Source organism: Bufo gargarizans, chromosome 7 (assembly GCF_014858855.1).
Source record: "Bufo gargarizans isolate SCDJY-AF-19 chromosome 7, ASM1485885v1, whole genome shotgun sequence".
Lineage (NCBI taxonomy): Eukaryota > Metazoa > Chordata > Amphibia > Anura > Bufonidae > Bufo > Bufo gargarizans.
The window spans coordinates 180,649,010-180,661,696 of NC_058086.1; the positions used below are offsets into that span (position 1 = coordinate 180,649,010).

A 12,687-nucleotide genomic window follows, 5' to 3' on the forward strand; every position below is an offset into this window, starting at 1 on the left:
TACCCAAATTCGACTCTATCCCTGCCATTTGTTTGGGTTATAGACGTAGGTAAATTGAAAAAAAAAAGTGACATGGAGGAGGATCTGGAGGACATCCAACCTTTTCTGAACATATGGTAAATACTTCAAGAATCGCAGCAGTTTGGAGATGTTTCATGCACTGGAATACATTGACATGAGGCTTTGTAAAGTACATTACATAGCAGTAAGAATGTAGTAGTCCATTGGTGAGGTAGATGTACAAGCCTCCTCTGGTCCGTGCCCCCCTCCTCCCAGCTTTGTGTGTGGCAGGCACCCGCAGTTACAATAACATTGGCTCCATCTGCACTTGGCGTCCGCAGTAAAATTCAATCCCTGAAATATTTATATGTTTGTTTCCTGGGAAGAAATGAAAGTGTTCTGAGATGTCGTCTCTTACCTCTGCTACTACCTGTAGGAGGGTGAAACACCATATATAATAATCACTACTTAGAGGTCTCATGCACACGACAGTTTTTTGGGTCTCTGTCCGATCTGCATTTTTTTGCGGAACGCACACAGACCCATTCATTTCTATAGAACAGCAAAAAATGTGGACATGTGGCCGTTCTGCAAATGATAGAACATGTCCTATTTTTGTCAGTTTTGCAGACAAGATAAAGCATTTCTATTAAGAAAATGCGGCATGCACATGGCTGGTATCGGTATTTTGCAGATGCGTGCTTTGCAGGCAGCAAAACATATAGGGTTGTGTGCATGTAGCCTTAAAGGGGTTATCCAACCCCTATAATGACCCCGCTCTCCCCCAATGCCCAGACCTCTCAGGTTATACTTACCTCGCTCCCTAGCACCCGCATGGCTCCTGATGGCTGCCGCTGCATTTCCCTGTCGCAGGGATCAGAACTAGGGAGGCTCATCTTCCGTCGCAACCTGCTATTGGCTGCCCCCCTCATCACCAGATATTTTGATCCATGCGACGGAGAGACGCAGCAGCAGCCGTGCGGATATCAGGAGTGACGCGTGTCCCAGGGAGCTGGGTAAGTATAGCCTATGTGAGGGGCCCAGGCATGGGGGGGGGGGGTTTATTATAAGCATTGGATAACCCCTTTAAGGGAATGTCTGCATTATTTAATTTTAGTTTATTTAGATAGAATTTTGTAGAAAAATAATGTATTTGTTGTTTTTGTTTTTTAAGTTGTGGCTATTTTTCCTTCCCATCTAATATATAAAGCTGAGTGTATGTATGTCCGCTAAAGGAATCCACACCGTCACATTTACAATCACAAAATTTGGCACACAGGTACATCAGGTGTCCGGGGAGGTTTTAGACCGGGTCTCAGCTCTCTAGCACGTACCGTTCCTGAGATATTCCCCCAAATGCTTTAGCCAATAGAAGCCTGGTCACATGACTCGTATCAGCCAATAAAAGTTTGCAGCCTCTTTGTCTCCACATACACACAGTTTTACACCAGGTTTCCATAACAGCCCAGTCATTTTTTTCACTGCTGTAGGTCAGCTTTAAAGGGGCAGGGCGCTGTGGATGACACTGTTAATGGAGCGGTGTGCTATGGAGGTCACAGTTCAGGGGACAGACTTAAAAACCCTGCCCCTGCTAAGCCACGTCCAGGCCCTGTGCCGGACGGAGGACAGGGAGTCTGAAAGCTGGACTGTCTGGCCTAAAACCGGACCTCTGGCCACCCTAGGGGCAGGCTGCTGTGGAGGTCACAGTTAATGGCACGGTCCGCTGTGGAGGTCAGTGTTAAGGGGCAGATTGCTGTAGAGGCCACTGTTAAGGGAACGAGGTGTTGTGGAAATCAATGTTAAGGAGATGGGATACTGTGGAGGTTACTAATAAAGGGGCGGGCTGCTGTGGAGGTCACTGTTAAAGAGGCAGGCTGCTGTGGAGGTCACTGTTAAAGGGGTGGGCTGCTGTGGAGGTCATTGTTAAAGGGGCGGGCTGCTTTGGAGGTCACTGTTAAGGGGGCGGGATGCTGTGGAGGTCACTGTTAAAGAGGCAGGCTGCCGTGGAGGTCACTGTGAAAGGTGTGGGCTGCTGTGGAGGTCATTGTTAAAGGGGCGGGCTGCTTTGGAGGTCACTGTTAAGGGGACGGGATGCTGTGGAGGTTACTGTTAAAGGGGCGAGCGCTGTGGAGGTCTCTGTTAAGGGGGCAGGTAATGGTGGAGGTCACAGTTAAGGGAACGGTCTGCTATGGAGGTCAGTGTTAAGGGGCAGGGCGCTGTAGAGGTCACTGTTAAGGGGGCGGGGTGTTGTGGAGTTCACAATTTAAGGGAACTGAGCTCTGTGGAGGTCACTGGTAAGGGGGCAGGTTGTTGGGTAAATCACTGTTAATGAGACGGGGTACTGTGGAGGTCACTGTTAAAGGGGAGGGCGCTGTGGATGTTACTGTTAAGGGGGCAAGCCACTGTGGAGGTCACTGGTAAAGGGGCGGAGTACTGTAGATGTCACTCTTATAGTGAATAGTGTCGATATCTTTTAAGGACACACACAAACATTAAATGAAATAGATGAAATATACCCGTGAGAAGCCGGGTCCTTCTGCTAGTTTTTCTATATAGACAGTGCCGCAGGGATGTATTCTTTATGGCACCTGCAATGTATGGGGGTCAGTTGACTCAGAAGTGCCTTAGATATTTACAATCCCCCGTAAGTAAGTACTGCTTCTCGCCCAGAGACCAGGTGGCCTGGTTTTCTCTGGTGGCCAACCGTATCTGTTTTGCAGTCCGCCGTCCACGGATCCACAAAGTATGGATACCAGCCATGTACATTCTGCACTTTTCTACTGTTCTTGACCTCAAAATGGACAAGAATAGGACGTCTTCTATAATTTGCGAAACGGACGCATGTATTTGGACAGTAAACGGATGACATCTGGTAAGACCGCACACAGTCTACTATTTGGTTACCGCTGTGTCCGTTCATAAAAGAGGTTGATATCTGCACAATGTAGCCTTGAGTCGTGGTGGAAATGAGCAGGATAAAATGTAATCAATAACTCCAACTATGAACAAGAAAATCATGTTTTCGTGTTGGCAATTTTAAAGGTAATCTGTCACCAAGAAATGTATTGAATAACCAGGCACAGTACCTTGTAGGGCTAGCTCGGCTGAATGTAATGATACCTTTTACGTAGGGATCTACTTAGCAGTACTTTTAATCCATATGCAAATTAACACTTAAAGGGAACCTGTCCCCAGTTTTATGGTGTCCTAACTAAGGGCAACATAAATAAGTGACTGATTCGCTTAGCAAAATGCTGGGTCACTTTCTTTAATTGACCCAGTCAATCTGCCAACATCTTGTATTGAAAAGCTCCAGCTGATAATGATGAGGAAGCAGGAGGAGCAAGGGTGCGCAGAGTGCCTTGGATCCACCCTCAGTGCACCCAACTGCTAATTTGCATATGGATTCAAAGTACTTTTTCTCCAGACCGATGCAACAGATCACTAAGTGAAAGGTATCATTGCATTCAGCTGAGCTAGACCTACAATGCACCGTGTAACTGCATTTCCTGGTGATGGGTTTCCTTTAATTTTCTTTTAGGGTGGAATTCTCCTGCAACTGTCATAAATACAACCTCACTGAATGTATATATCATACGACTGGCGACAGTGTGCTCTTCTTTTGAGTAGTAGCAGACGCAGAGCATTTTGTTTTCAGGAGTAATATTTCAGTATAAAGTCCCTTTAATTCAAGAGATACTTGTTCCGGATTATAACATGATGTTTGGCTGCTCCTCTCTTGAATTCAGATGGACTCGGGGACTTCAGCCCATCGGCGTAAATGTGTTTTTCTGCATCCATATATCAACGTATCCGAGTCTAACATGATTAATCGTGGCCAGATTTTTCACATATGGGGAAGACATTAAGAAAATCTACTCAACTTTTGGTGGGAATGCAGATGCCGAAACCTCAAAAACAAAACATTAAAAAAAATGATTCTAAATCACTTTAGTACGGTACATTGCATTTCTATATATGGGAAATTGATGTCCTTGATGTTTTGTGTCCTCTGACAAAAGAATTCATGTATGTAGGTAAAGACCTGACCATAACATTTTCTTAAGAATTACCGTAATTACAGTAATATTTTTTCACGTGTATATCTGACTTTTTAGAACGTGACCTAAACCCAGTCTGTTTTGCTACTGTCTTAGCTATGGCCTTCATGAATGCTATACTCAGTGGTGCACATAGAGGTTGGGGGGCTGGTAGCATATCTGACCAGGCTTCCAAACTGGTTCCTGCATTTACACCCATTTTCTTGCCCCTTGGGCCAATTTCCTACCCCCTTTTTTTTTGTTTTGTTGCTAACATAGGAGGGGGATCCTTCACAGGTTCTCACCACCCAGTAGCAGAGGGCATGGAACCAATCAGAGAGGAACGCACATAAGATCCACATAAATTTCCGTTCGGATTTATGTGCGTTTCAGCAGAACATACGCGACAAAATCCGCCACCCAATCCTCAGCAATTTTCCTTATGTCTTTGCTTAACAATTAACGTTGCAGACTTTGATTCTCACGCCACATGTGAATCCACCCTGATGCTGTTTCATCCTGATGGTCCAGCATCCGCGGCAACGTGCATTCCAGAAAATATCAGCATACCATTGCTTTAGGACCCCTCTTCTATTGGTTTACATGTATATGCCAGAACGATCTTTCCGAAATGTTTTTTTTTTTTACATTTTTGCCCAAAAATGTACAGAGAGAAATAAATGCCTTGCAATCCATTAGAATAGTAGTATACAAATGCTTCCCGCTCCCTATTTGTAGGATACTTGTATGCTGCAGTTACATTGTCAGGAGGATTCTGTGGTTTTGCATCTGTTCTTTATAACGTTACGTCTGAGCTGATTCCCAGTGGCGGCTCCGTGCTACTAAGTGGAAGAGCAATGTCGTATGTGTCTGCCACTTAATATTGATGGGCCTAGTTATGTAACCACCACCAATGTGCAGTACCACCATATTGTGGGAAAATAATTGTCTTGGTAATATCCCAGACATAAACACACATGTTCTGCAGCTTTTAGTAAACTCAACATATCCTGCAATACACAATCCAGCGGCTCCAAATAGAAAAGTAAAGTCACGTTGCCCCTGCGTTCTAATTTATGAATTGTATGTTTTTTTTTTAGAGCAGGTTATTTCTGTTTGTGTGTTGGATATATAGGGACCAGCGCTGTGTGAGGAGGATGGTTGCTTTATCTGTGATTATGCTGGTAACACTCTATTGTTGTGTTTTACTTTAGATGTTTTAGGCATCGTAGTACTGCCTGCCTATACATATATATATATATATACACCATATTTTTTTACCCTATAAGACAACTAAGTTTTAGGCTACTTTCACACTAGCGGCAGCCTTCTCCTGCAGGTGAAATATTTTTCATCACTTCCAATGGTATTCAAACCTCAGCTCAGACCCCCACTGTTAATCAGACTTCAGATCACACCCCCAATGTTAATTAGACCCCATCTCCGACCCCCAGTGTTAATCAGACTTCCAATTGGACCTCAGATCAGATCCCCAATGTTATTTGAACCCAGGTCAGACCCCCAATTAGCCCTCAGATCAGACTCCAAAAAATAAATCAACTTACCTCTGCTCTGACGTCGCCACTCCTGAGATCTAGCCCTCCTCCTGCATTACTGTGCTCTGACCCGATGTCGCACAGCCTGAGGTCACAGAGCGTGCTAATGTATGTGCAGGTCACAGCGCAGCTCTGGCAGAAGACGACCTGGGAGTGGTGAGGAGAGCCAGCACAAGGAGTGCTGTAGTCACTGCACCCTGGTCCTAATGTATTACTTTTGGGGGGAAAAAGTGTGTCGGACAGGACAAATATGGTGCGTGTGTGTGTGTATATATATATATATATGAAGAAAACAGAAGTATTGAGCAGCTCTCACCTGCCAGGGATTCCACTGGTATAGCACGGAACAGCTCCTTCACCCGAATCAGGAGAAATACGGAAGTATAGAGGAAAAGAGATTTTGTCCAGCTTGTACTTGTGGTAATCCAAGGCTTCTTTATTGAAAATTCAGTATAAAATCCAGGTACAGAAAGCAGAGTCTACATGTTTCGGGCACAATGCAATCTTAGCCCTTACTCATGACAATATATATATATATTGTGGGGACTCGCTCTGGTAGACAGGATTAGCGGACGCAGTATATTCTTTGGATCAAACAGTTCAGTGTTTTATTCACACTTTAGGCAAGCAATCATATTCAAACAAAAAGTCACCTTGCGGTGTTGGTGGTAATTCATACCATGCGGCAATTCTGCCTCAAAGAGTCCTTGCTGATAGCAGCACCAACCTGTTTTCACGCCAAACAGGTAGCAAGCCTTCTTCCAGACACAAGGCTCCCAGATCCCAACACAGAGACATGGCTTCTGCACCCAGCTGCCTGTTTAAGGACAGCCAGGTGCTGCCAAAACCCAGACCGGCATTTAAAATCCGGTCCGGTATTTGACCTCACCTGGCTGTAAATCAGACTAGCAGCACATGCTGGCAGGAAAATACCTATTTTCCCAGACCAAACTTCTCACTGTGTAACAATATATACATATATATCCATGTTGGAAAATGTACCTATAGGACCTATGCGATTCTACATGTCCATCGTGTGGGAACTTATCCACGTTCAGACGTGGTGAATTTGTTGTGGATTCAGCTTTTGTGTTTCGTTTCAATTTCTCTGTCCTATGTTAGATTTGTGTCTACAAGGCTTGTTGGAAAAACAAGCAAAGGAGGACATTTAAGACTGACATTTTACATGCTGCTATTTTTTTTTCAATTTGGACTCTCCTGACCCGTTTTCTTATATGTAAACCAATTACTCTGCTTGGTTTCCATCCTGTATCTGGCACTTTCTGTTGCTGCATCCAACCAAACCCATGATGCGCTCCTCCTTTCTCTGCCACACCTCCAGCACTTCTCCTAACAACGCCCAAATATTTCCTATGTTTTTGAAAAGTGCCAATTGAGGTGCAACCCACCCCCCCCCCCCCCCCAAAAAAAAAGAAAAAAATACATAAATGTTTACACAAGCAGTCATCTGCCAAACTTTTTGAAGGCAGTTTTCTGTCATACAAGGTTTGATAAATGTCCCTCAAAATATGTAAACCTATGGATCTGATTTTGTCAGTGGGATATGTGGAGCAAAGGCAGCGCCAGGAGCTCAACTGAGATCCAACAACCAGCTCACCCAGAGTCCAGAAACTGAAGCTATAAACCGCACCCCTAGAAGGGGTAAGCAGTAATAAATAGGGGAAGTTAAATGACCAAACCAACAACACCTGCAAGAGGTGTGGTCATTACCAAAACAACACAGACACAAATGATCCACAAGGAACCAGTCAGATTAACCCACATGATGCCAGTCTCTCTGATCTCCTGTCACCTGTCACGGGAGTGTCCGCGACACTAAAGGGGTAAAGACAAGTGTTGCCCCTATAGAAGAGGGTGTCTAGGAGGGCCTCCAGCATTATACTAATACTACGTGTTGGGTTGACTGCAGCTTTCACTGACAAAAACAGCTGTTTGCTTGACCGGCAGCTGGACCGGTGGTGATTAGCAGCTGAATGCTTCTATGGCTGTGATTTGGAAGGGTTATCTCTGATAAGATCAGCCCTTTAACCCCTTCTTCATGTACAAGCAAGCCTTAAATACAGCAGCACTACCCATTGATAACAGGCATTAGTATCAGTTGTTCTCTGTGTATAAAGCCTTAAAGGGGTTGTCAAGAGGCTATCAACAGGAAAGGTGATATAATAAAACAGCATTGCTTACCTGTTCAATCCCCTGCAGCTCCAGTGCTGCCCCTCCAGCGCCCCCCTTCAGTCTTTGCTTACTTCCCTACAATAAAGATGTACCATACATACACGAGACGGCTGAAACCTGGCCTCATCCATGATACTAGCATGTATGGCACAAGGCTGCTGAAGCCAGTGGTCCTGAGATTGTATATGACGTCATCACTGCAGGTAAGTAAATAGAGACTGGTGGGGACCTCTTGTTGCTGGAGCTGTGGGGAAATAAGTCAGTTTTCTTTTTTTTTTTGCAACTTTGTTGCAGTTAGCTGATTTTTTTTTGTAAAATCTCAGACAACCCCTTTAAATACTGCCATATCTGTAATTTGTGTGGTCAACATTTCAAGAGCAAATAGCTTAACCACCTCAGCTCCCCTAGCTTAAACCCCCTTAATGACCAGACCACTTTTTACAATTCTGCACTACACTACTTTCACGGTTTATTGCTCGGTCATACAACTTACCACCCAAATGAATTTTACCTCCTTTTCTTCTCACTAATAGAGCTTTCATTTGGTGGTATTTCATTGCTGATGATATTTTTACTTTTTTTTGTTATTAATCGAACTTTACCGAAATTTTTGCAAAAAAATTACATTTTTCACTTTCAGTTGTAACATTTTTCAAAAAAAAATACATTTCTATATAAATTTTTCTCTAAATTTATTGTTCAACATGTATTTGATAAAAAAAATGCAATAAGTGTATATTTATTGGTTTGCGCAAAAGTTATAGCGTTTACAAACTATGGTACAAAAACGTGGATTTCCGCATTTTGAAGCAGCTCTGACTTTCTGAGCACTTGTCATGTTTCCTGAGGTTCTACAATGGCCAGACAGTAGAAACACCCCACAAATGACCCCATTTTGGAAAGTAGACACCCTAAGGTATTCGCTGATGGGCATAGTGAGTTCATAGAAGTTTGATTTTTTTTGTCACAAGTTAGCGGAAAATGATTTTTCTTTCTTACAAAGTCTCATATTCCACTAACTTGTGACAAAAAATAAAAACTTCCATGAACTCACTATGCCCATCCCGAAATACCTTGGGGTGTCTTCTTTCCAAAATGGGGTCACTTGTGGGATAGTTATACTGCCCTGGCATTTTAGGGATCCTAATTCGTGAGAAGTAGTTTAAAATCCAAATGTGTAAAAAATGCCCTGTGAAATCCTAAAGGTGCTCTTTAGAATTTGGGCCCCTTTGCCCACCTAGGCTGCAAAAAAGTGTCACACATGTGGTATCGCCGTACTTCTCTCACCCAGCATGGGTATATGTAAAAAGACACCCCAAAACACATTGCCCAACTTCTCCTGAGTACGGCGATACCACATGTGTGACACTTTTTTGCAGCCTAGATGCGCAAAGGGGCCCAAATTCCTTTTAGGAGGGCATTTTTAGACATTTGGATTCCAGACTTCTTCTCACGCTTTAGGGCCCCTAAAATGCCAGGGCAGTATAAATACCCCACATGTGACCCCATTTTGGAAAGAAGACACCCCAAGGTATTCCGTGAGAGGCATGGCGAGTTCATAGAAGTTTTTTTTTGGGGCACAAGTTAGCGGAAATTGATTTTTATTTTTTTCTCTCAAAGTCTTCATTTCCGCTAACTTGTGACAAAATGTTCAATCTTTCATGGACTCAATATGCCCCTCACCGAATACCTTGGGGTGTCTTCTTTCCGAAATGGGGTCACATGTGGGGTATTTATACTGCCCTGGCATTTTAGGGGCCCTAAAGTGTGAGAAGAAGTCTGGAATATAAATGTCTAAACATTTTACACATTTGGATTCTGTGACGGGTATGGTGAGTTCATGTGAGATTTTATTTTTTGTCACAAGTTAGTGGAATATGAGACTTTGCAAGAAAAAAACAAAAAAATTTTGTTTTTTTCTTGCAAAGTCTCATATTCCACTAACTTGTGACAAAAAATAAAATCTCACATGAACTCACCATACCCGTCACGGAATCCAAATATGTAAAAAATTTTTGACATTTATATTCCAGACTTCTTCTCACGCTTTAGGGCCCCTAAAATGCCAGGGCAGTATAAATGCCCCACATGTGACCCCATTTCGGAAAGAAGACACCCCAAGGTATTCAGTGAGGGGCATATTGAGTTCATGAAAGATTGAACTTTTTGACACATACGGACCTCTGAATGGAGCCTTACAGGGTGGTGATCAATGACAGGGGGATGATAAGGGAGTCTATATGGGGTGATCACCCCCCTGTCATTGATCGCCCCCCTGTAAGGCTCCATCAAAACACATACAGCGTTAGGCAGTCCGGAGGCGGTTAAAGGGAAGCTGTCGCCATGATTCTGGACTATTATCTGCAGTAATAGTTAAGCAGTGCTGTACATAAGGATTCCAGCTTGCAATTTTTTTACTTTCCTACTGCACTCCGTTATCCTGCTGTCAGTGCTCAAAGCTGCACTGAAATACACAGTCCGGGCTGCAGAGCTGTTATGAAAATGGAAAGGACTCTTGTGCTTGTGTACATTGTTGGAACTGCTGTGCAATATTTTTCACCCTATAAGATGCACCTGCCCAAAAGATGCATCTAGGTTTTAGAGGAGAAAAATAAGTAAATAAATATTTTTCATCAGACCTCAACTCAGACCCCTAATCATACCCCCAATGTTAATTAGACCTTAGATAAGACCCCCAGTATTATTCAGACCTCAACTCAGACCCCCAATGTTAATAAGACTACTGTCACGACCATGTTTATGGCCGTGACTCCTTGGGAGCCGCATACAGTTGCCCGCGGTTTGGGGTTGTTGTGTCAACCGCAGCTTGGGGCAGTTTGCTGTTTGCCTCAAGTGCGGTTGCCGCAGGACAACAGGTATGTGTGCGGTTGCCTTGGAGTTGTGTGCGTGTATGTATGCACTTTTGTATGTCTGGTGTGCACTTGGTCTTATCTTTGGTGTGCACTGACATCTTCCCTTCACTGTGGCTGCCCGTGGCAACGTTTGGTTGGATGTATACATGTGGTGGCAGTGTCCCGGCCTTCGGGCTGACTCCCAGGACATGGTTGCCACCCATGTCGTTGCCTGCGGCAACAGCCACAGTGTGTTCTTTGTTTGGACACTTCCCCTTTAAGTTGCTGTTTTCCCTTCCCTGGTGGTGGAAGGGTTAACTCCCTTTCTGTGTTTGTGAGACACTGGGTGTGTCTGTGTGGGTGTGGCCACTTAGGCCTATAAAGCCTCTGTGTCTGGCATGTCTCAGTGGGTTGCTTCAGCCATGCTTAGCTGGAGCAGCCTCCTGTGTATTCAATCTGCCAGTGGGGGCCACCCTTGTGGTCATAAAACAAACTGTGTCTCTTAACTTTATGTCAAGTTTATGTGTGATGTCTATTTGATGTTTTCCTTGTTTTTCTGTGCAGCTATGGATCTGGGTCCCTGTGTGTGGATGCGTTGTGATCTTCAGCTTGCCAGCACAGGGATCCAGTCAGCAAGGCTGTGGCAGGTAGGTGGAACTGGTTCAGTCCACCTGCCATATCCATAGATCTGTTTGTGTTTCCCCTTTTCCCTGCAGCTTGGCCAGTGAGACCCCTGTTCCTCCGTGTCCAGAAGGAACAGGCCGTCTTACCCTGACTCCTAGTTCAGGGACCGGTCGGAGGGTGAGTTAGGGATCCGAGGTTCCTGAGCATGGGTCCTCCTACCTTAAAGGTCGGCCCATGCAGCTAGGAGTTAGGGTCAGATTAGGGATGCGATTAGGAGGTGACCTGCTCCCTAATTCTGTCGTCCTGGCCGAGCAGGGGTTAACATCATCTGGCATCGCACGGCTGAGGATTTTCCCCGTCCTCAGCCGTGACAACTACAGCCCAGACCCCCAATGTTAATTAGATCTTAGATAAGACCCCCAGTGTTAATCAGACCTCAGCGCATATCCCCAATCATACCTCAGATCAAACCCTCTATGTTAATCAGACCTCAGATCAGACGCTCCATGTTAATCAGACCTCATATCAGAGCCCCAATCGGACCTCCAATTTTAATCAGACCCTCTTGGTTAAAGAAACCTCCGATCAGACAGAAAAAATAAATTAAATAAACTCACTTCTCCTGTTCCAGCGTTCTTCCTGTCGTGCTGTGACCTGATGTGGCACAGTATGAGGTCACCGAGCATGCCTATGTCCTCAAGCTGTGTGCAGGTCACAGCACAATGTGCGGCGCTGACAGATGAAGACCAGGGAGCGGTGAGTACAGCGCCTGCTCAGGGAGCATTCACGGCTCCCTAGTCCTACTGTACTAATAAAGCAGTCATTAGTATTCAACTGATAAGACGCACTGACATTTCCCCTCCCCCCAAAAAATTGCGTCTTATAGGGCAAAAAATACAGTATTTCAACTCTGCTCTGAGTGCTGACAGCAGAATAGGGGCAGTAGGAGAATATAAAATAGTGATCTGGACTCCTCATCTCAGTACTACCCATGTATTACTGTAGATGATAGTCGGTGACAGGTTCCTTTTAAATCTTGACTACGTGACTACAGGTCACATTATTTCACAGTCTGGCTCTCCGTGCCCTTTGCGCTGTGCACTTTTTGTGCTGTAATGTAATATTTTATAGGACAAATACATCAATGACATTAAATATGCAACATGTGCAGTCCACACCTAATGTGATGTGGCCTTGTTACAACCAAGAGATGCTGAAATATTGATGGAATCATTTCCACCAGTAAGTCCTGTATTGTGTTGGGGTTCTCAAACAGAGGAGGGAGTGCAGCATTCATCAGCCGGAAGAAGTGGTAGTTTAATCTAAGAATAAAATAAGACATTATTTAACTGGAGATTGATGGGTATGTAGAATAAGTATTAAGCCAGGACTAGATGGAGATTTGCTCTACCATGGTATAAC

General features: G+C 44.3%; 1 protein-coding gene across 4 annotated transcripts in view; it reads left to right on the top strand.

Annotated features, from left to right (window-relative positions):
- ERC2 (ELKS/RAB6-interacting/CAST family member 2) overlaps positions 1 to 12,687 on the top strand; it is an 881,888-nt gene that overhangs the window by 160,475 nt on the left and 708,726 nt on the right. The window lies entirely within an intron of this gene.